This window comes from Papilio polytes, unplaced genomic scaffold (genome assembly GCF_000836215.1).
Source record: "Papilio polytes unplaced genomic scaffold, Ppol_1.0 DF822067.1, whole genome shotgun sequence".
In the NCBI taxonomy this organism is placed as follows: domain Eukaryota; kingdom Metazoa; phylum Arthropoda; class Insecta; order Lepidoptera; family Papilionidae; genus Papilio; species Papilio polytes.
In genome coordinates, this window is record NW_013527137.1 from 1,321,631 (window position 1) to 1,347,428 (window position 25,798).

The following is a 25,798-nucleotide window of genomic DNA, read 5'->3' on the forward strand; positions in this document are numbered from 1 at the left end:
TGTTCAACGGGCAAGTGAACGTTATCTAGTTTGCTACCAGTGTGTAATCCCCCTAATTTATTAATGTAGCTGGCCCGTGATAATTTGTAATTAATTTTTATACTCGAAATAACTACTTGTCCATATTCTTCAATTATTAAGATGGTTAAACTCAGATGATCACATATAAAACTAAATGTCTAGTGGTTTCTTTGATCGTAAGACTAATATTTGAGTGCCCTTTTCGTAAAAGTCTTATATTAGGATGAGGCATACCTATTCTATAAATTAAAAGTAAAAACATATTTGTTAAAAAAAATCAAAAAATGCAGTCACGCAACCTTAGAAATCCAACTTCAATCGCACATATCTGCAAATAATCTGACGAAAGCACTTTAATTGTAGTCTATGTGTCATTGTAATAGAGTTTAAAATCCAGTGTAATTTCTGTCTATACCAGCGTATAGTTCGCGAACGAGTCAATTGGTGGCGTGTAAAGGGATCAATTACCCGCTAGTGGGTTGTTGAGCGATACGGGTCTATTTGTGTCAACTCAATAGGCGTGCATGACATTGTATGTGTGACTGGTGTGCGACGTTTGAAATTGATTCCATTGCCACGCTATACATGTGAAAAGGAAAACAAGATATGCATATGACATTCCTACCGAGAAGTTGAAAGACCTATATAAGCTGAATTATGGAGTCACGAGCTGTTGCCCGCGACTTCGTCCGCGTGGTATCAGAAAACATACAACTATATAAATTACAAAAGCTACGTATCCCTCGGGAACCGGACATTTCTCTGGGATGAAGCTTATCCCATGTGTACTCCAGACTTTGTTTTATATCTGTGTCAAATTTCAATAAGATATAGTGAACCGTTGCAGAATGATCGAAAGAACATTAAAAAACTAAATTAATGAATCCCACGGGAACTGTAACCTTTTCCCGGGATAAAATACTTTTTAAACACATAGGCTACTGCCTATGTGTTCTTCCAGACTATGCTCTAAACCTGTGCCAAATTTCATGGAGATCCGTTCAGCCGTTTAGGCTACAAACGCTAACAAACATCCGTCCATCCATCTAAACTTTCGCGTTTATAATATTAGTAAGAAGTAAGATTATTGAAAGTAGTTTTTCCAAACTAAATGAAACACTTAAAGCCCGCTACATGCTGATGCTGAACAGATCGTTTTCAGTTTTGACTACATAAGTTAAATTTACTTTATCAGATAAAAATGAGAGTGTGTAACGAGCCTAATGTAGCTTTGATTGTAAAGTTTCTGTTTAAAATATCAGGTAAATTAAAGTAAAATACGGGCCACATATTAAACACTCACTATCAGCCTTAAATTTTGCCTAGATGTCAATACTCCACATAATAAGTATTTGTGTCTCCTATATTTTCTGCCATACCATGCCCTTCCAATTGATGTAAAATATATCGTATATTACTCTGTAATAATGTGGCTTTTTAATGTTTTTTTTTCTAATAACGGTTCATTACTTCCGGAAACTATCCAATGCAAAAAAAAATCTTTCCTCTACAATATACGAGTAAGTATAGATAAAGTAACATAAACAGATTCCTTCAACTATTGTCAAAATAAGGCCACAAAAAGTAACAATAACTAGAAAACATGTATACATACACATCCCAGAAGCTAATCAAAAGCTTTATAACGTTATATGAGGAAATGTACGGAGCATCGTCCGTCTGACGTGTGAACGATCCCTCTCCCTCATTCAACACATCCGTCCTGTTATGAACCCGACGATATCATCCTATGTCAGATAGAAGCAAGTCCCTTTATAACGATTTATTCACATAGTGTTAGAGCGTGCGCCTGAAACTATCGCTCAATTGTTTACGCTTTGATTCCAATGACCTTGTATAGAAGTGCGCACACTACTCGAATTTTAGTTGTGCAAATAAACAACTGAATGGGCTGCGAAACAATCGACAATCGCACAAAAGTGTGCGACAGTGTAGTCAAAGGTGCGCCCGTTCATACAAATTCAAATCTTTATTACATAGAAAAGTAAGAAAAAAATGTACATACTGTTAAATAGTTTGAAGGAATAATATTCCTAAAGAATCATAACTCATAAAACTATTACTCTAGGTACATAAAACCAATTAAAAATGTCATCTTAAAATCTTAATTATCACCAATTATTTCCATCAACCAAAACGTTAACAACCGTTCAGAATTATAACCACGATTATAAGTTTAATTAAACTACGTCGTAATTTTCAACTTTAAAAATGAAGATGATCGTAAACAAAAGATAACAAGCCAACATATAATTGTTGAGAATGAACGATTTAATTTATTAATTTAAGCACAGAGCATATTTTACAAGTTCGATTTGCATGCGGACTTCGTTTTGTAAGAACCGATCGCCGATACAAACCATCCATTCATTGACATCATTTTAATTGCATACGATAAATGATATTGTCATTTAAAAGCCCAGACAAGTTGTTAACAAAGGAATTAAAAAACAAACGTAATAGCCTTTGTATTCTTTCAGACTAGCCTGTACATCTATGCCAAATTTCATCAAGATCCGTTTAGCAGTTTAGGCTACGACATAACAAACATCCATCCATCTAAACTTTCGCACTTTTAATATCAGTATAATAAGGAAGAACATAAAAATCCTGGCCTGGAAGCACTTTTATAGTTATCATATTATCTAGAGAAACACTTATACTCGAAATACGAACTCATTAACTTTAAATTATAGACGGCTTTCTGTTTTTAGGATTGCAGTTGTGGAAACATTACCGAGCTCAATTCAAACTGGTCAAAACTGTAATTTTTTAAATCTCTTGAATTATGATAAACAATATAAGTGCTACAGTTGTCCAATATGATCTGACCCTCGGCATCCGGTAGATTGAAGCATTTGTCACCCGCTCTACCGGAGATGTCACTCAATATAAGGAAATTCCTCTTATTTATATTCCGTGAAGGATATTAACTGTCACAGACAGTGTGAACTATAGTTCAGCTATAAATAAAATTATGAAACGAACACGTATTGGTGAATTGTTTAGTGCTACACTAAGGCTCGCTATATGAGTAGATTTACAAAAGGGGCTCCCTTAATAACCAAGTAATAAGTGTGCCAATACGTCACAGACGACATGTCGCTAATATTAAAACTAAGCATAAATTTTTAAAAGCAATCAGTTACGTAAAATCAATTATATCTATTAGTGAACATAGTTCTAAATCCACAGATAAAAAAAAAATGTTTTTACGTAATCCAAAAACCACAGAAGCCATAAACACAAAAACATTACTAAACAACGATCCTTTTTTTGTCATTAAATTTTTCCTAATCGCTTGTTCGCAATCAAGATAAAAACAAGAGAGAGTTACGCCCCAATAAGATAGGCTGAGATATCCAAAAATTACCGCACCCGATACGTTTCTGCCGACCCTCTTTTTTCACTGACCTGAAACAAAGAAGAAAGATTAATTAGCTCATTAGTTTGAAGACGAGAGGAAAAAATAGAAACATGACAAATGAGAGTCCACTAATCGAGACATGAAAGCATTTTAATTGCTCCTATCGAAATACTGTTTTCTTTAAAAATAATAAACTATGGAATTTATTAATAAGAATGTTTTTTTTTACAAGACAGGGTATAACATTCTCTCTAAATATGTTTGCAAAGAGAATTCAGTTCAAGAGGAAGTTATCTATACTATTGTTATAAAACTCAAAAACTACTGGGATGGTTTCAAAAACTCTTTTACAATTAATAGCTACGTCATTAGTAAGTAACATAGGCTATGTTTTTTTTTTTAACTTCATGCAAGCGAAGTCTTGATCAACAGTTAGTCATATTAATATTATAAATGCAAAAGTTTACATGGATGGATGTTTGTTAGTTTGTAACCTAAACGGATGAAAGGATTTCGATGAAATTTGGTATAGATGTAGAGGATAATCTGAAAGAACACATAGGATTCGACGCTTACGAAGTCGCGGGCGAAAGCTAGTATTTTTACTATAGTGGTAACAATTAAAGGCATCTTCATCCGCACGGAATTAAAAAAAAATACAGTTTACAAGACTACATTCTACTTCTGTGCTAAGCTTCATTAGTAGTAGTAAAAATATATTTCCATCTGTTATCTATGCATTTATATTTGTATGAAGGATGTACGTAAAGTTATTTAATTAATGGAAATTTTCTCCGTCTCGCTAACTTGTCAACTTAACAATAAAAGATACGAATGTGTCATTAATTTGCGGCGTGAATTATAATGTGTTAAAATAAACACATGAACGTATATGAAATATTACTCAAAAAGATACAATGTACAGAATGCAGTCTTTGATTCATTTAAATTGTTACAAACTTTCACCTTTTAAGGTACTAAAAAATATAATAAAAAATAGATTGATTAGAATAACACAATCAGAAATGAGTAAACATAACATACAGTATTTACTATAAATAAAAAAATTCAAAATTGTAATTAAATAAAAGATTCTAATAAGCAACAAATCATTGCTAGGTAATTGACATCAAAATTTATTTTTTTATCATGCAACAAGAAACTTACCAGCCTTCACAAATGTTAGATTAGGTAAATTACTAGCTTTTGGCCACGACTTGATCCGCGCGGAATTAAAAAAACAGTAGCCTATGTGTTCTTACAGACTTTATTTTACATCTATGCCAAATTTCATCAAGATCCATTAAGCCGTCTCGAAGATATGAAGATACATCAATCCTAACTTTCGCATTATTAACATTTCTTGTAACATTGTACTTAGATATTCGTGTGTTTAATCAATATCTAAACAATAAAAGTGCACAGATTATAAAATCTGTATATAAAATTGTTAAATTGCACAGAGCATACAACGTCGACAGTACAGACAGGTGCGTTTCCACGCGACAATCCGCCGACGTGATCGCCGTAATACATTTGAACTTCACTATTCCGACACAAAAACCATTTTGTAGTTGGCCAGTTTTTGGAGTAAATTGAATTCGAAGCGAATGACTTTTTGTGTTGCACGAATTTCATTCGTAACTCGTGGAAATGTTTTACGTGATTTTTTTTTTTAGTTTTCATCGAATACAGATTATTTTATATTATTCTAACTGTATTATGATATAGGTTTTTCGTACTAATTCTACACTGAGAAAGATCACTACACAAGACAGACTGTTACATCAAATTACTCTGCAACATTGCAAGTCCATACCTATAGCTTAGGCTGGGTTAAGATGAACACAAGATAGGTCTTGTATTCTCCTCTTTCTTGGACAATCCTCCTCGAACGTCCTTGGTCAAACAGGCCTCTATATTTCAGCTAGAGTGAGATAAGAAAAGCTTGAAATAACAAGCAACACTTCCCTGTAATAAATCGATTGAGACATCGAGTCCATTCGAAGATGATCTTTTAAATCGATCCTCGAAGTAGGTTGCCCCTATTCGTTTTATCGTCAAGTTTTAGTAGCGTTGTATCGGTGGTTTATTGGACGTTAATTGGTGGATGCGGGCCGAGAAAATGTGTCATGGCTGCCAACTATAAACTCTATTGTTTGTTTAGCTATTCGATAGTGCAATTCTTACGTAACACGCATTTAAATTGATTACACAGAAGTTACAATAAACACATCAATGTACTAAGAAACAAGCATAGGTAAACGTTCTAGTAACACACAGCCGGAAGAAACAAATGCCAACCACGTACTTGGATAACCTAGTATTTAATTGCATAATGTAATTGTAAAAAAACAATTACGCATTTAACAACTTAAGTAGTTAAAAAGTTGACACGATAAAAATGTTGCCAGTTAATTATTCCTTGATTAGATTCTTTAATCAAAACCCTTTAATACATTGACCTTGTACATTATTTTAATTTAGCAAAATTCAGTAAAGATCGAGAAAAAAACCTATAATATATAATTCCTTCTTCGAGTTAACTTCAATAGAACCTCGATAACTTAAAAACCTCTATAACTTAAAAAAATAATATGTTCCCTTCCCATCAGAGCCCAAAATCTCTACATCATAGACCCTTGATAACTTAAAACCTCTATAACTTAAAATATTTTGTGTTTCCCTTGGACTTTAACTTATCGAGCTTCTACTGTACTAATGCCACACTCAGAATCAACGTTAGCGGCTATTAAACCTTAAGTGTTCAGTTTGAATCCTTAAGTTAAAGTTTCACGTTTTCTTACAACTTAATTAAACTTCACAGTAATATCGTTTAAATAGCTTCCCACACGGTGTGGGTCAACACAACTTACTAGATGTTTAATTCAACACCACCAAAGCAGCTCCAAGCGCCACCTAGCGCACGGAATACTAAACCATCATCACCAAAGATAGGACGAGAATATAAACAATCTTGCTCTTAACAGATTTAAAATCTTAACACGTAAATGTAATAAAAAAACAATTGGCGGACGATTTCATAACAACAATACTATTCCATGACGTAGGTAAGAAGTTAAAATCAATCTTTAGTATAACAATTCTATATAAAAATAATAAAAAAATAGAAAACAGTGGTTAAGTGGTATTATCGTACCAAAATATTAACGAATGGTAAAATTTAGCTGGGAAACCAGCTATTAATCAGTTGCATTTTGACGCTCTATCGTGTAACAAGCGTGTACCAAACGCTTCCAAACAGAACTAATGATCCCGATTCATCCGGAATCACGATCGATTCAAGAGTTCAACGTCTCAATTAATTGCCGTGTGTCGAAACTTTCCTTTGTGCGCCTATAAATGTGTTAACATACTTAATTTATGGATCTGTACGTAATTCATGTCTATTTGCAATCTTACTAAAATTATAAATGCAAAAAACTGTATGTTTTGATGGATGTTTCTTAGAAAGTATCCCCTTGAGCAATGATTTGTCCTCCATGAAATTAGGAGGCATAATTTTAGTCCCTTTCTCTTTCAACCCCTTTTGAGGAAAGGATGTGAAGAAAAAATGGATTTGACAGTGGAGAAGACGCCTAGGAAAGGGAAATGTCCTCTTTATGTGCGTCTCCTCCGTCAATTAAGAGTAGGCAACGCATCTGCAATTACGGATGTTTATGGGCAGCGGTTGCTTACCATTTCGGTGGATTCAGCTGGCCGCTTGCTCGTTTGCCACCTTATATTATAAAAAAAAAACTAAGTATTTAGTAGTGCAGTATAAACGTATTTAATCTGTAATAACAAGAGATCATATTAACTAAGTTATTATAATAATTTTCAAGTCATATAAATGGTAAGGGAATTTTCCGTTAACTATTTGTTCTTGAAGGCACTTTCATAAAATAATTTTACAACAATGTTATAAAATCGTAATCCAAACATAATTTATTAATAAAATTTACCGTACAATATGTCAAGTTGTTAAATTTAATTAAAACCATATATAGAAACTGGTTAATAACGTTGAAGCGGTTTCACATGAAGTATCAAGACTTCATTATTTAGCATTTAAATGAATAACCTAATATTCCAGGAGTCAAACGACAAAAATGATTATTTGGCTCTACCATCATAATGTTTTTAATTATTGCTAACAGATGGCGCTGGATGTAAAAACTCTTCAAACCATCTTTAAAGCACAGATTTCAAAATCATTTCAAGCGTCGTAGAAAATGATATATTTTTAAGGAAAATAGATTATACTAAGAACACGTTAGCTCCGCACGATAAAGCAGCCAAATATCTCGGGCACGGAATATTAAAATGCGACGAACGCAACCGATCGTAACTTTTTATATGAGCACGTCATCACTTAACCGTGAATTTGCACAGCTAAAACATTCATACAAAATATATTGCCATCTCTTTTTTGCACAATACAAAAAACTGAGATAGACATACATTTTTGTGTGGATGGTTGGCAGCACAGGGACACGTCGCGCCGTCATTTTGGAGGCAAAGACTGCGTGACAGGCGCGGTAAGATGAACGTTTTCGCACAACGCACATTTTGAATTATTTGTTACTCGTACATCATGACTGCAATATACGTTGTGTTGTTGACTATTTATTGTTTTTAGAAGAACAACAATTGTAAATCACACCAAGAGTTTCGAAGGTAATAAATTACTATAATACTTTTTAAAATCAAAAGTTAAGCTTTCCTTTCGTTCAAATCATCATCACCAGCTCACTAGTCACCACTGACGGGCTCGGAGCCTACCCTAATACCTTGCAGTTTTTGACTGGCGTTGCTGACTTGGGTGTGAATGACGTGGCGTGGTTGACTAAGGCCTAGTCACCCGTTAAAGTAGCCCAGTGCGAGTAGGTTGACTTCACACATGTCTTTGAATTTGAACCAACTCGCACTGGTCTGTTTTAATGGGTGGATTTTTGAATGTATTTGATTCACACCTAAAGTACTGAGCTGAGTTTTAAAATTCTTTCACCTTAGAAAGGTAATTTTTCTGTGACTGACAAAGGCTATATTTTGTATGATATTTTCATTTTACGCGGGCGAAGTCGCGAGCAACAGTTAAAGTCATTATATTTACAAATTATAAATATCTGTTTGTGCTAAAACCACAATACCGCAGTATTACAGTTCCCTTCTGGGAGAATATCTCGAAATAATAGAAAGATTAGTCGCGACATTAGAATCACTAGGGGATTAAAGAGATAAAAGGATTTCGTATCTTACTATACGGTTTTACTTTTTATAAGACGTACTATGGTTTTGAAGCCCTTTATTAATAGTTACTGTAGCTACCATTTTTAAAGATTTTCAAACATTTTTTTGTACATTAGATTAGCAGACATTATGATTAACATGGCGTGTATTTTTATTAATGAAGGAAACGTGTTAAAAAAACGTATATTATTTGCTTAATTGCTTAAAACTCGAATATAACTGACGTCACAAAATGGCGGTTTTCATATTTTTATACAACCACTAGATAAGTTTGAATAGTGACAAATAGAACAAATCCAAGATGGCCGCCATTGAAAAATGGCGGATGACTATGATTGCCAAATTGTACGAATTGATTTCTTTCTTGTTGTTTTTTAATTAAAAAAAAGAATTATCAATTCACGCATTATTACTGTTATAAGTAAAATTTTATTAAATAAGACATTAATTTTGAATAGTTTTTATGGCTTCTCTAGTAGATATAAACGCCCATACTTTAAAATATTAATCGAAGCTTTGCCTTAAACAAATAACAGACACCTATCATTATCTCTAAGCAATTTACCGGTTACATTGTAATGAGTAAAGTACTGTTATATGGTAGTTTCACAGCAATTTATAACCACTAACCGTGGGCTTACACTGACAAAGACATCTACCGTGGACTAACACTGACATCCTCGCAAAAACATAATGTTATCTCAACATTTTCAAAAGCAATAAAAAAGGTAGCAACATCTTTCATCAAATACATAGCTGACTAATTTATTCGATTACATTTTTAATTTGCAATAAATTGTGATTATTATACTATTGTAATTTTAATATTCTCTTCCAAAAACAGTTGTAAAAATGTAAAAAAAACCATTAACCTTGAAAAGTTTAACAAAGGTCACCGACACGGAACAAATAAAAGCACTGTATGGTGCAATCACAAGACATGAGCAGCTCATTATAAAAAGTAAAACTAAAACGTGAACACAATGGATAAATAAAAAAACTACGTATCCTTACTTAAATACGATCCCTGCAACGTTGTTCTAAATAAAATAAAGTTATCGTCTTCAGCTACATTTAAGACACATTTAACTAAAATTAACAACTAACATACATGAAAAAACATAACATAACATGCATATAAAATTTAAATTAATCTTGAAATATTCAAAGTTGTATTACAGTAATTAAAAAAATAATTACAATTTACACTTACTTGAACTCCTTACAACTAAACTTTTGTCATGAAAAACACACACACTAATTTATTTGTAAAAACTCCGATATCTGTTTAATCGTAAATCATACATAGAGTTAAGTTCACATTACATTTTAACTACAAGTAGAAAAACCAGATATTCCTACATCTCTGGTGACACGGAACGTACCGCATTGCCGCTGCTCGCTAGCGGACTTTGTAAAGCCTCTCATGCACTTTTAACCAGTTCACTAAAATAAAACGCTATTAAAAATAACGTATAGCAATAACTACTTTTATAATAACGATTACCAGTTACAATACATTTACCTTGACAATTAATTCAGTAAATTTAAGTTTGTTCAATTTAAAATACAGTTTATATTTTATTAAACGGTTTCTATCTTTTTTCTGGCTCAATAATTTATTTCCTAACGCTAGACTTGGACTTAAAGGTTTTGTGGCCTTGATTATTCAAAATTTATATCAAAATCTGATAGAAATTACGTGAAAAATTTTAAAGATCACGTTTTATATTGATGAATTAATGGTAATTACAAAACATTTTATACAATTTCAATACATTCATGGAACAGTCAACCGATAAACCTTAAATAGCCGTTAACAGTTATACACTGGTTTAAAATAGCGTTATAACTTTTTATCGCCAACCCTACTGACTCGATGCAGTTTCGCCTTTTTTGGAAGTGGTCGTGGCATCCCATCGGCTGTGCCCCTTCTTGAGATTTTTCGCAGAACACATACTTTGTCGGATGTCGGTGGACAAACGGGAAAGCATTCCTTGTCTTCATCATTTTTAAAAACCCCACACTTATCGGACAACTTAAACATAGGGCAGCAAATTATGAATGTTTAAATAGATTAAAATAAACTTGAAGACATAATTTTAAAGCACAATCTGCGATGTAAGATATTTTAATTGTAACTGTGTTGAGGACACTCACATATGAAAATTTAATGTAAGTTTTTTTGTTTCTAAAAAACATATACCATTTTCTAAATGTTACGGTTTTCCATCGACCAAATGTAGAGTTAGTAATACCTACAAAATACCGAATCTCAGCGCTTATTCTTACTTTCCCTCTTTTGCCAAACGGACCGGAAAACCGATAAGTTTTGCAACGAGGGTTGGCTCGAAACACAGAAAGTATCTTTTGGATATTCATTACTACATACCCAAATTTAACTCGGGAATAATAAAATCTCTTAAAATGCTTATAAGAGCAGTCAACATTTATAAATAATTATAGAAATATTAACAGTAACTTGACAGTGGTAGAACCCGCTTTAACATCTTCGCACCAATGGGCCGTTTCGCCCAGTGTAATACCACGACCACACAGAAAACAGGCGTGAAGTGGAATCAATTCCGCGTTTCGTCTGATGAGTGTGGTGCCGAAGGCCTAATTTTAGTCCCTTCCCCTTTCCACCCTTTTCTTAAGAGAGAGAATGGGAAGAAAAAGGGGATTTGACGGTGGAGGAGACGCATAGGAAGAGGAAATGTCCTCTTTATGTGCGTCTCCTCCTCCGTCAATTAAGGGTAGGCAACGCATCTCCAATTGCGGATGTTTATGGACAGCGGTCGCTTTCCATTTCGGTGGATTCCGCTTGCTCTTTTGCCACCTCATATTATAAAAAAGAAATTTTGAATTCAAAATTTCAATTGAAGTTCTTCAGCACCGACAAATATGTAAAGGTTTTAATAAACTTAACAAAACAAAATAAAAGTATAACCACCAACAACGTTACCGCGAATTTCAATACAAATGTATATGAACATATGACTGTTATTTTCACAGGATATATTGTTATACATAAATCAGTGTGAAAACTCCCTTATAAGGATTCAATTCTAGCTAGCACCACCACCTGTCACCAACGAGTAAAAATGGCGCGGCGCGACAACTCAAAGTAACAATGTTTGGCGACGAGCTTTGTAAATATTTACCACGACTCGTTCGCTAATAAATGCTAAGTGGAAAGTGTATCGGATGCGAAGCTTCACAAGTGTCGATTACCTTAAGTTGAGAGGAAAATATGCAATGCTTTCGATCGCGACTTCGTCCGCGTGGAATTAGAAAACAAAAATAGTCTATGTTTTCTTACAGACCATGGCCTACATCTCTGCGAAATTTCATCGAGATCCGTACAGCTATTAGGGCTACAAACTAAGAAACCATCTATCCATCTAAACTTTCGCATTTATAATATTAAACCTAATACCTATGTATTACCTAGGACTTTTTTCTACAACTTTTTTATCGTTTACAATATGTTAGATAATTATTTCATATGTAAATATGTTAAATTTTGTATTTTGTCACAAGGGAAATAAATATATCTTCATCTTTGACATAAACCTGTTAAATAGAAGGAAGGAAGTAATTCAAAGAAACTGTGATGTTTATTACTCACTCTTTAATATACGTGAATTAATTTTTGCATTTTCGAATTTAAGGTATTTCTAAACGAAAGACGATTGAAGTTCAAGAGACAAAATTATTTAAAAACGCCATTTAAATGTTTAAAAACTTATGCTTTTTTACTCAATTTATTAAATGTGTATTGATTATTTGTATACATGAAAGTAACGAGAACTGAGTTATTATACGAGTAATCATGTTTATTTATTTATTTATTTATTTTCATGGATGACCAACAGCTATTACAACAAAGTAGGTACAGTGGTAGTTAAATTGTACAGTCAAGAACAGGTCTCCACTAATAGAAGTATTTACAAAAATGTTAATGCGCGAATAAGCAACAGTTATATAAAAAGTTAAATTCGAGATTCAGTAATAATATTGATATATTCAGTGTCGATAATTTTGAACATCGTTAGCCATTCTGTCAACGCCACAGTCGGCTAACTTGCTGTTGTTAACCGCTTCCAGTGAACTTTAAATTGAGTTGCTCAGAGCACTAACCAAACTTCAAACTTCTGCTACTCCAAAATCGAAAGACCAGAACGTGAGTATTAATAAATTCTATGAAAATTATCCAATATTATGTGTTACTTTAGGACATTTTATGTAGAAACCGTGATAAAAAAATAATAATCGTGTACTTACCTCCTAGAAAATAAACTAAAAACTTTAACTGAAAACAAATAGAGGATGTTACGTAAATAATCGAATGAATACATAAAAAACAATTACATTGCGAATACGAATGCGAATCATTTTTGAAGCTTATAAAAATGACCTCAAAGCCTATAGAAAAGTAAAAAATAAAAAAAAAAACCGTAAAGATCTCGTTTATAATAATTTGTCACATGAAGTTGCAATTTAAATAAGTGAACTTGTATAAACATTTAATCTTTTATAATCAACATTATCACTTACAAGCAAAAGTAGATTAACCGTTATTAGTATCTCAAGGTCATAGATAACTTGTAGGTCAACTAAAGTCGATAACAAACAACACTAGACAGCATGGCGCCGTAATCCAGTTAAAAAGTGACAACACGCATAACTCACATTTTAAACTGAACTTTTTTTAGGGTTATACATCCGCTTTCATTTTGGAATTAAGTGCCTATTTTCACTGAACAGTAATTCCGTGCAGGTTCTAAGCAACCCTCGACAGTAGCGCAAGGAAGTACATCACTTAAAGGTTTCATTTCGCGTCGCACACCGCCCCGCGAGGGGTGAATGACCCGAACACCAATCGGGTAAGCTTTTTCAAACTTTCCTCGCAATTTTCCACATCTTGAATGAAATCGATTGCAATTTTTTTTTGAAGAATAAATACGTGAAAATCTACCTCCAATTAGTACCTGGTAAATATATTATAGAAAAGAAATACAATAGAATCTCGATAAGTTAAAGTCCAAGGGAAACACAAAATATTTTAAGTTATAGAGGTTTTAAGTTATCAAGGGTCTATGTTATAGAGATCTTGGGCTCTGATGGGAACAAATTATTTTTTGAAGTTAGGAGTATGTTATAGTTAGTTCTCTAGGTTATAATGTAGCTTAAAGTAACCGCGATATTTTATTACACACACTTTAATGTATTTTGTAAAGGACTTTAAAATTTTTGAATCAAAACCGCATATTTCTAGACGTAGGAGTACAAAATATAGAGTGTTAATACTTCTTTTAATATAATATTTTACGATTACAATAAAAAAATTGCTTAAATAGAGTCAATAAAACTGATACTTTCTATGAAATAAGGATAGAATAAAAATTATTAATAGTTATTAAATGCAGACGTGCAAGAAATTGTAATTTATACAAATAAATATTATGATAAATAGATAAGTATAACAAAGGACAAAGGAACCCGAGTGAGTCTTTTACATAAATACACGATTTAAATTCAACTATCACTGACATAATTCAAGAGACAGGACAAAAGTTCTTTCACCGCAAATAATAACCAAGAGACATATTTTAGAGATTTTAAAGCTAAATAAATTGTTAAATACCTTTATAATACTTACATGTTTCCTATCTTCATATTAAACCATATGTTATCTATATCTATACTAATATTATACAGAGGGAAGATGTATATTTTTGGTATTATGTATTGAAATAACTCAAAAACTACCGGGTCGTATTCAAAAAATCTTGCACCATTTAAAAGCTATGTTATCACTGAGTAACATAGGTTATATGTTTCTATTTCACGTAGACGAAGTCGCGAGCTAGAGTTAGTTTAATTACAATATTAATTACAACATTAATTTGATACCTACATTAACCTAGGATTATGTAAAAACAAATGAACTCTATCCCAGAATGAACTAAGATAACAATATTCAGTTGTTTCAGAAGTGAAATTCTATTGTTATTTATGGTTTGATTTTTCCCACACCATAGAACATAAATGTTGAAAAACGTAAAGATTTGAATCTCAAGAAGACTTACACTTTGTTTTAAAGATCTAAATATTATGGATAAAGCTTTCTCAACTAGCGATCACAGCATAAAATGTTTACGTTGGGATCCGAACATTTAACTCGCGTGCCCCTCTGGCGCACATTAGATCTCCCCTTAATATGTGAGGCTCGAAAAGGTGAACGACGATAAAAGGTTTGCAACATCTGCTCCCTTCTTTAATTATTAAAAGATCTACGAAATTCAAGTCTCACATGCCTAAAAGATGTGCACTTAAAAAGTAAAATACAAATAAACTGCTGATTTCGCTTATTAAGTACCATTCACAAAAAAAAACTTAGAAAAATCATGCAATAACATGATATTGAATGCCCGAAATCGCAATTTATACCTAAATTTCAATTTATTAGTGTCCTTTTTCTCTTTTCATTTGAAAATCATTATCAACAGCCAAAGTTACATTATAAATTACGGAATAGGGATCAAGAAATTAGTAGAGAAAACATTAATTCTCCAAAACGAAGCTAACGATAGACAACTTATGCGGTTGGCTTCATCGAAAATCTCACCCCGGAACCGACGGCCAACTTCCTCCAATCCAATTACAGACGCGGGACTCTGGAAATACTAAACCGATTATACAGAATTGAAAACATTAAGTACCTTTAAATATTCCGACTTCACCATCCTAAAAGGGACTTTATCGCCTACCGTTAGAGTACGAATTACAAATCTTAGAAATGATTTGGGAGTCAAAGATAGAATTCGAATGGAAATTATTTACGAGAAGCACTTATTTTGCAGACCTCGTAAAGAAGGTACTGATTAGAAAAGTTTGATAAGTTTGCGTTTCAAGAGAAGAACATCATTTCGCCAAAAATTTATCTTAAATTGCTTTTTATTAAACCTTCAAAGTTCAGGAGAACGTACTTATCAATAATTGAATGAATTTAATGATTTATTGAACTTTAGATCGAGTATTACTAATAGAAAATAAATTTTCGACTGCATAAGAATAAAAATGTTATATGGAGCTATGTAGATTTGCACTGGTCTGTAACATACTCTATATTAAGTTAACAACTAGATAATAAAAATATACAACCTGTAAACATTCAAGGAAATGCCTACAGAATACGATGTTTAACCGTTTTTATGACATACATTAAAATCGATGCAATATTGAACTTTATAGCAATTATCATAAGAGAATGCTGGTAGTTATTTGCAATTTACGACACAAAACGAGCCCGTCGGTAGCGACTGCGTTCGTGACTCACGACTCGCAAAACTTGCCAACTTTCAAGGATGTTTGCAAATAAAAATGTAACTCACATCCTGTTTAAAAGGAAACGTGAAAGCCTAGACTAAACACCCCTTGATTCTAGCTATTATGTTAGTAGGATTTTAAAAAATAGTAACGAAAGAAATTATGGCAGGGTTTAATAGCAAAAGACCGAATTTCATAGATGTAGAGACCTCAACATAACTTTTTGCATTAAAATTATCTATAAAAAGCATTAATTGTTTCTTCTTTTTTTTTACAAATAGAAAGTATTAAAAGCCTTTGTTAACTCATAAAGTAAAATTTTAATTGGACCTTTCCTGGTACCCAAATGTCATTATTTGTGTTTATAAAATGTTATACCAATTTTTTTTTATTCAATGTTGACAATTGAATGAAACGGGGCAAAGTATTTTCCCCACAAACACGGTTCCTTGTTAATTCATTTCCCCTTTTCACAATTTAATTTCTCATCCTTTTGGGACTTGTAAAAATAATTTTAAAGTTGAAATCGTAATGAACCTTTGACTCTGCCAAGACAATGTTAAAAATGAAAAAAAAAACAAAATAAGGCAGAACTAGTTTTATTCTTTGCCATTTCTTTACAATGAAAACTATTTTTTACCGACAAATATGCATCCATAGACTTATTTGGAATGGAGTGTACAAGGACCTCTGCAAATGTTTAATCTATGCCTCTAGGTGACGGGCGTGGATTTATCGTTATTATTTTATCTGTACTATACTTTGTTATAGGGTTACAAATTCCATACGTACTGTATTATTACATATACATACATCTATATACCATGTTAACAGTCTTAGGTCCCAACCCTACTCGATATTGAATATTAATTCCGTTGTCCCGCTTCTCATAACATCTCGCCGGTCGTGATCTTGGACCTCTAAGCGCATTGTCTGCCCGGTTACCCGGGTGTGGCTTGTGTGAACCGAGCCGTAATGGAAACACTGCGAATAGCCCCTTAGTACTGTCTCAGTATTAATTATAGATGGCGTTGCTTCATCGACAAATAGGAAAAATCAAGCAGTAAACGTTATCTCTCTAGAATACAACATATACTACTAAAAAAAAAAACCCTCCATAAATCCGTAGCTACTTACAATGGTACAATTTAATGCAGTCTTTTATTAAACTAAATATTTAATTTAAAACAAACATATCTATCATTATAATGAACTATAAAAATTACAGTTAATTCTATTGGTTTCCTTTTAAAAACTACACGTCGTCTTTATTGCAACATTTACGATTCAAATTTGCAATTAAACGGAAACCTAAAAACAATTATTAATTCGATAGCGTAAAATAACGAATACTAATGTAACTCGTTTCGCGGGTTTTTAAAATGTCACTGGCTGGTAACATATACATGCAAAGAGGTTATAATCTTTTTAAAAAAGTTTGCATTTTTACACTATAGGCAAACATGGATAGTCTAGTCCGGTGATAGAAGCAAAAGACATTAAAAACGTAATAAAAGAAGGATCATAGACCTACAAGGATCACATAAACGTAGCTGTTGGCAATATTATGAACTAACAATCATCTTCAAAGCGTTATATTTTGACCTATGAGCGAGCGGCAACTTCATGGGTCATTTTCGCCATTTCCATAATTTCGAAAAAAAAAACATCTTGGTTATGTTTTCAACATGGGAGAATTTTAAAAGAAGTTGCGAATTTTTGCTTACCGGTAACTCTTTAAACTAGTAGGCGCCCCACTGTTAAAATACTACCATAAAGAATCTTATGGTCTACTCGTACACCAGTTACAGTACGAAAAGGTTTTAGTAATGCTTTTTGAAATTGACAGAAGGGCGCTAGTGTGCTATCATAATTTAGTTGTTTATACTTCTGACCTTCCATACTCTGTGCCCTGTAGCTGTAGGCTTTTAACAAGATGAGAATAATCATTGTAGTAGAATTGCCTCATAACCATTCCCAAACTGAGTCGTAACAACTTAGACTGTCTTTGGTGCTTACTTTATGTTGCTTGCCTTTCTGTTATTGTTATTGAGAATAGCAAATAAGGCGACTTGAACACAACGTTTGAAATCTACGCCTACGTAGTTCAAAGCAGTAAATATTGAAGTATTATTGTTTTGAATTTATAATACACACTAAAAGTACACATAGAGTATAGTTAACTAAATCAAGATATTAAAGTTTATTTTTTTTTAATTTATGTATGGTAAAATCCTTTAACCTAACTTAAACAAATTATCCACTGATCTATAAAAAAGGATAGGCCATTTTTTAGAAATAGCAGCCTTTGTATCGTTCCGAGTCAAACGCATCTGTGAACTTTAGTGACAATTAATTATATCTCTATTATCTATACCATCATCAAACAGGCACAAAATTACGTCTTATTGCCTGTCCATTCATAGAAGTCAGTGAACTGACCACATAGTTTTTCATACTACCAGACTTACGTCTACAGATTGTAAAATTGAATTCAGTTGTTCTAGATATATTCTACATTTATGTTACACCCCTTTCCACAGGCTCGTCCTAGATACTGAAAAAACTAGATCTGCAACCGGTTGTATGGAACAATTATGTCATTTCCGTCACGTCTTGCATATAGGGTGTCCGTGGTCTCTAGTAGCCAAGATATGTGCGATAAAATTCTTCAAGTTTTATTAACTTTGAGGATTTTAACTTCATTAGTTAAGTCCCAATAAAATAATGGTTAAGTCTACTGATATCCAATCACGTAATCAAGGCTTAGTTCTGAAATTCGCCTATCATTATGAGATAGAAACTACTATACCCATAGTTACAATCTTACCCCTTACTCATTAATATTATAAATGCGAAAGTTTAGATGGATGGATGGATGTTTGTAAGAGTTTGTGGCCTAAACGCTTGAATAGATTTAAATAAAATTTGGCACAGATGTAAAAGCAGTCTGGAAGAACACATAGGCTGTTCATTTTTGTTTTTTTCAATACCACGCGGACGGAGTCGCGGGCGAAAGCTAGTGTTCTTATATTTTAATGGAAAAGATATTGTATGTTCTATTTATAAATTAGGGTTGGCATTCAACCAGTTTTATACTACCACAGAATATTAAAATTGATCTGTAAATAGTTTGTTAATTAAAAAGTCAGTCACAAAACGGTATAGGCGGACCTCTCATTGTATCGGGCACGGTAGCGAGATGGCTTCCGACAACCTCGTGACTCACGACCCGTATTTAATCAGCTCGGGAAGTAACGCATGCCCGCACCGCTTGTCCGACATCTTCTATGGTCACAAGTTACTTGTAAATTAACTACCGTTATTTTAGAAGTTTCCATTACAATAATAAAAAACGGACCTCCTAAATGCTTAATTATCTATGTGAAATAATAAAATCATGAGAAAGGCAAGGAAAATGACAAAGATTTGTAAAAGTAGTCTTCAAGCTATGTTTTGGATTGGATTCTAAATTACAAATAACAAAGCACAAAACCGAGAAAGTATTCGTGACGTCATTGGGCTTATATCTCGTAAAAATTTTCAATATTTTCTCCATAGCGTTACAAAGACTTGCAAATTTTCGTGTTTTTATTTTACTTTTTTTTTACTATTTACTAAAAGTATTATCAAACTTGATAAATCAACAACGTACTATCATTATTTCTTTAATCTATGTCGTTACAAACGTGCGTATGATAACTAAAAAATAGCTTTATTAGCTTAACCTTTCAACGTGTTATCTAAAGTCAACGTTTTTACCATTATTTAGATATTACCCACTAGCTGTTGCTTGTGACTTTGCCTGCGTTAAATTAAAAAAATAGTAAAAATGTTGACATCGGTCGAGTATTTGTGTTATTTCAATATATCCAAAAATACAAATCTATCCTCTTTATAATAGTATAGATGGACACAAAAATATTTCCTTAAGCCAAAAACTGGTCTATTCTAAGGCCATTAGTTCCGAGTTAACCGGACGGAGGCTTTTAGGTGAAGGTCGAGAGACGAGTACAGGGCGTGTGGGATGACGTCATATCCGGGTGAACGTAACTTATTCGTGACAAGCGTAACTTAACACTAGAATTGATTCTAAGATAAGCTTTGATTGATTCATTTTCTCATGTAATAACGAACTTGCACTCATTTGTTAAGTTATTTCTCCTGGTGTTAAATTATTACGATAAATTTACAGTCAAAGTCTCCCTTAATGGCCAGTTAAGGCTCTTGGTGCAATGCATTAAGAATGTTATGTTAAAAAACATATTTATGTGGCTGATAAGGAAGAAGTCTCTGTCTATACATCTGCAAAGTGTGCGTGTTTGTTCCGGGTAATCTCTGAAAGGCTGAACCGATTTAGACAGGATATTGAGAGGAAGGTGGCACACGAACGCGGGAAATTATAGTCAGGTAATGTCAATTATGCTCTTACGAGGTCGCGGTCGGCCGCTAGTATGAACGATAAATCGTTAAGCGATTTCCAACACATGGAATGCCAAATCCATGCGGTGATTAAAGTTGGTTGTGTATATATTTTTACATATAATAAAGTATGTATCGAAGTGGTTTTCAACGCACGCGGTAGATAAGATCGCCATTCGTTCGCCAACAAGCAGCAGTTTGCATACAATTTCGGCGCGTTTTGTCTTTGCAACGCATAAATCCCTCTTGTTCCCAACAATACATTCAATGTAAATCATCAACTCTTTTTACTTTTTAATATTTAATGTTAATAAATTAGTGCACAGATTAAAATAATACAGAGAGAACAAGTTGCCACGAGGCACTTATCAAAACTATAGATTCTCTCGGAGTTATTTTCTGGAATATCGTCAATTAGCTTTCGCCAGGGACTCTGTCCGCGTGGAATATAGAAAATACTAAATTAATTAGCCTATGTGTTCTTCCAAACTATCCTCTACATTTGTGGCAAATTCATCGAAATCCGTTCAGCCGTTTAGGCTACAAACTCTAACAAACATCCATCCATCTAAACTTTCACATTTATAATATTAGTGTGAAGTATAATTGTAACTTTTCAATATATAAACAAGATGAAACCAGTAGATAAGCAATAAATTCCTTCTTCCCACCAACATACAATCACGGTTATATCTGCTACATTTATATCCAGTATTAAAAAATAATCTAGATTTAAATTGCAGCCATTAAAATATTCGGAGCAATACATTAATTCAACGTACCGCTAATCTAATTAGCACGAAATCTTAATGTATGGTCGCATTCAAGCTCTTTCGTCAAAGATAATTTTCGTAATTAACGATGCGATATCTGTTATCTATTAGTATACAAGACTTCGATTCAGGGAAAACGACATACATCATAGGTCAAATATAACTTGACAGTATCAACGCTCCTTGAACGCATGTTTTTACCAACTTCGTTTTTAAATATTGTTATTAAAACAGTCTGCTAGATAAAAACCAGCTAATTTTTTTTCAATTAAGTTCCTTATGAACGACATGACTAAATTACTTAAATATAACCTCAAAATTTTATAATTCAATTAAAATTTCTTGAATTACAAATAGAAGGCGAGGACTATTACTCCATTACGTCTAAAGGATTAATTGTAATTGTTTTTCGTTTGTATTTTACAATTCAAAAAGATGAAATTCAATACTACAGTATCAGGGGCTTGATCATGTAATGCAGTATACCGTGTATAGTGTACTGCACCGACAGAGGCTTCCAATTTCACTGCATTGCGATCGATCTAATTCCAGCGGCCGCGATACCGCGAACTGTTTCAGTCTACGAATATTAATTGTTTATGAACACCGCTTTTATGAACGGTGCCAATAGGGTTGCCAGAAATATTAAATTAATAAAATGTTAAAAACTTTCTATTCCCAATAAAATAACGATGAATGAAAAATAATTCTGATAATCCACTCTTCTATACAATAAATAAACATGGTCATAATAATAAAATTTTACAGCACGTTTAGAAAAATTAACCTCTTTATAAAATAGTAAAAACCAATTAAAAGTTGGACAAGAAACTTATAAAAATCATTGTTTTTTTTACATATCAAATGATCAACATTGGAATTAAGCAATTACACGCTACACCGAACTGACAACCCTAAGCGTAACGGCGCGCGACATGTGAAAAGTGGAACTATAACTTAATTACGGATATAAGTTATTACTAAAGGGATATTGAATAAAAACTTAACGCATTTAACATAAATAACTTGAGAAATTGTAGCGGAAATGCTTATTTCTAATCCCATAAACGCCACATTATTAGGTATCGACGGAAATCCTTAGACAAGCAACTTTATAGTGTTAATAAATCATAATTTATTACTTATAACTTAATAATATGATTTAATATCTTGTTTCATGAACGTGATAAAATGTAATGCAATTGTGTTCAAATACACTGGTAAATTTTTTGATAATTTACATAAAAAGTATCAATAACTGAAATCTACAGTAATATTATAAAGAGGTTATATGTTTGTGTGTACACTTTAAGCAGACAAATAGAGTAAACTCATAAATTACTGTTACGTAAATTACATAATACATAAATTATCCAAAAAAGGTTAAAAGCAAACGCGGAAGACAACACAAACAATGGGAAGATGACATAAAAGAGCAGGAGGAGAGACTTGGTCTAGAAAGGCTAAAAGGGAAGAATTTGGAAGAGGCCTATGTCCAACTAGGACACTCAGATAACAAATGACAGAAAACGAAAAATGGGACAGTGATTATCCGAATAAAGGCTTATCATTATTATGTAACGATTAAACTCAAAACTAATGGGTCGATTTCAATAGATCTTTCATCAAAAGAAATATAAAATGATCACTAAATAACACATTTAACTCTTGATTATTATTATTATAATAATTCGGCGAAAGTAAAGCTATCTTACTAATATTATAAATACGAAAGTTTATATGGATACATGTTTGTTAGAGTTTGTGGCCTACACAAACGGATGTCGATGAAATTTTGGCATAGATGTAGGATAGTGTGGAAGAACACAGGCTACTTACTTTATTTTTTAATTCCACGCAGAGTCGCGAGCGAAAGCTAGTACATTATAAAATCTAGTCAAAGTTTTAATAAGCATATAACACGTCTTTTAATATTCAAGCGACAATAATAACACGTTATTACATTACATATTAAAACCACTTACGCACACCCGAGCTCCTAATCTCGGCGAATAATGATCTTATAATATTCCTTACTTTGACGTTCACTAGACAATATCAAGAGTTCTCTAGATAAACGGATCACGTTACTTGATTAACCGGCGCACATCCCTACTTTACCTACCCCTTATCACCCCCTGGGAATGTTTAAATGGGTGGTACCCTCCGGAAAGCGGGAGAACGTAAGTTTACCTGCTCCTTGCATTGAGAACTGACTTCATTAACAGACGATATATTATTCATCTGTAGTCTGAGCTTTGTATATTTTAGTATGTCAATATGATTCTCGATATAAGATTGCGTCTGCTGTGTTTTGTACATCAATCTTAAGGGCCAGTCGCACCAAAATGTAAATTGTCTAATAACAATCCAACGTGTAAAATATGTGATGGAAATATCGGATTTTGTTACCTGTGTCACAGTGATGTAATTTTAAGCTATCTGAGTCTTTATCAGTCAGTGGTGGGATGGGCCCTAAATAAGTAGAGGGTAAATTATTTTCTCTCACTGGTCTCTATTAAATGCATAAATCTTTGCTTGGAAATGACAGGTTTCGTTTCATTAAGACTTGAAATTGAGTTTTTTCTGTCTCTATTATTTATTTATAGTTTGAATCCTCACTGCCTCTATCAATCGTAATCGTCAGCTCTAAAAATCGTACACCCACTTCTAACCTGTCCATTTATAGATGTCAGTGATTGCTCTGTTTTTACATTTTATAAGAAGTCACGTAGAGTCCAAGATCTAACTACTAACTTAGGTTATGGCGATTTATTCCGATCACATGCAATATAGAGCGACCAAGCGACAATTTCTCGCTACTCGCAATCAAATTGACGACCACGCTCGACAGTCACTGCTAATGCCCCAGCTATCAGCATGCGAAGCATACGCGACACGAGAGAACGCCCAGTTACATCGATTTCACATCGACCTATCGAATACGCACTTTAAAGCACACTGTATTGGAAATTTAACGCGTGTTTCGGTCTCATAGAATTATATACGCATAGCTGTTGCTTAAGGCTTCGTCGGCGTAAAATTAAAAAATAGTGACATAGCCTATGTTACTCATTGATAAAGTAGCTTTTTAATAGTGAAAGAATTTTTTAAATCGGCCCACTAGTTTTTGAGTTATTTCAATACATACAAAAATACAAATCTTTTATCATCATCATCAGATGATGAGGGGAGATCCCCTGCCTTATCCTACTCCCGTAGGGTCGGCGCACCGGGTTTTCGCCCTCCAATGCACTCTATCATCCGTCATCTCAGTCATCACTCCCTTCTTGATCATGTCATCTTTCACGCAATCCATCCATCTTTTTCTAGGTCTACCTCTACCGATGTACCCCTCCACGTTCATAACTAACATCCTTCTTGTTACATGCGATTCATCCCTTCTCATAACATGCCCTTACCACTCTAACCTTTTACTCCTTATTTTCTCAACTACTGGGGCTACTCTCAAACTTCCTCTAATGTACTCATTTAATAATACAAATCTTTTATGTATATAAAATTCTTCTTCTTCTTCTTCTGTAGCTCTACAGCCCTTTGTGGGCCTTGGCTTGGTCCAGCATTTTTTTCCATTTCGGCCTATCTCTGGCCACGGTCCTCTAGTTCGCTATGCCAACGGTTTTCACGTCTCTACTTATGCCGTCTATCCACCGGAGCTTTGGCCTCCCTCGACTTCGACGGCCCTCAGGATTACTGGTCATGACGCATTTAGGAACTCTAGTGTCATCCATCCGCTCCACGTGGCCCGCCCATCTGAGCCTGTTCAATTTAATGTGTCCCGCCACGTGCAGTTCTTGGTACAAGTCATAGAGCTCCTGATTGTAGCGACTTCGCCATTGGTTTTCTTCACACACGGCACCGAAGATGCGTCTCAGAATTTTTCGCTCGAAAACCAACAGTGCATTCTCAGTTTATAAAATTACTACATATTTATAATTTCTACTTTTAATTATAGACAATTCTTACTTATCTAATACTCTAGAGAATTAATTAGGATATGGTGTCTTTTATTTTATTTGAATTGATAATAATAAATAATTCATTAGTTCGGCTACACAAAGGAGATGAAGGCTTTTTACGCTGCACGCCAAGGTCCCTTCAGTCTCATTCACAAGATGAAATAAAAAATTGGAGCAACGAACTGGGAATCGTACCGCGACCATCATTATCCTGCTCACGTAGCCACGTCTAAACTACCGCTCATTGTCAATACCAGCCGCAAACCACTAGAATCAATAGAGATGTTACCGTTAAATCGTGATCGACAGTTTGTAATTTATCTAGGCTGATAAAGACTTGGTTGGCACGTCATTGACAGTTGCAGTCATCAGCGCTGTTATTAGTTGCACAAAAAAGTCAACCAAAGTTTAAAAAGTCGAATAATCTCATCAATCTGGGAATTTCTTTCGATGACCAATTTTTTGTATCTTTCCAATTTTCCTAGTCATATCGCATACTGGCGGTATTATCAATTTTCCGGTGACTATGACATTATCGCCGTCACACGGGACCTATGATCGCTTCAAATTGCTCGGTCGTCTAATGAATGGCAAATAGACCGGCCAAAACAAACGCACAAGGAGGT

At 33.6% G+C, this 25,798-nt stretch overlaps 1 protein-coding gene and 1 long non-coding RNA gene across 4 annotated transcripts in view; both read right to left on the bottom strand.

Annotated features, from left to right (window-relative positions):
- The window catches only part of LOC106107136, a 72,747-nt gene extending 62,677 nt beyond the window's left edge, over positions 1 to 10,070 (bottom strand). For both annotated transcript variants that reach the window (XR_001225848.1, XR_001225849.1), the window contains exons 1-2: positions 9,876 to 10,070; positions 3,421 to 3,456 (exon numbers count right to left, since the gene is read on the bottom strand). This is a non-coding gene — a long non-coding RNA (uncharacterized LOC106107136). The remainder of the gene's footprint in view (positions 1 to 3,420; positions 3,457 to 9,875) is intronic.
- Positions 1 to 25,798, bottom strand: part of LOC106107133 (caskin-2) — a 223,473-nt gene that overhangs the window by 195,189 nt on the left and 2,486 nt on the right. The window lies entirely within an intron of this gene.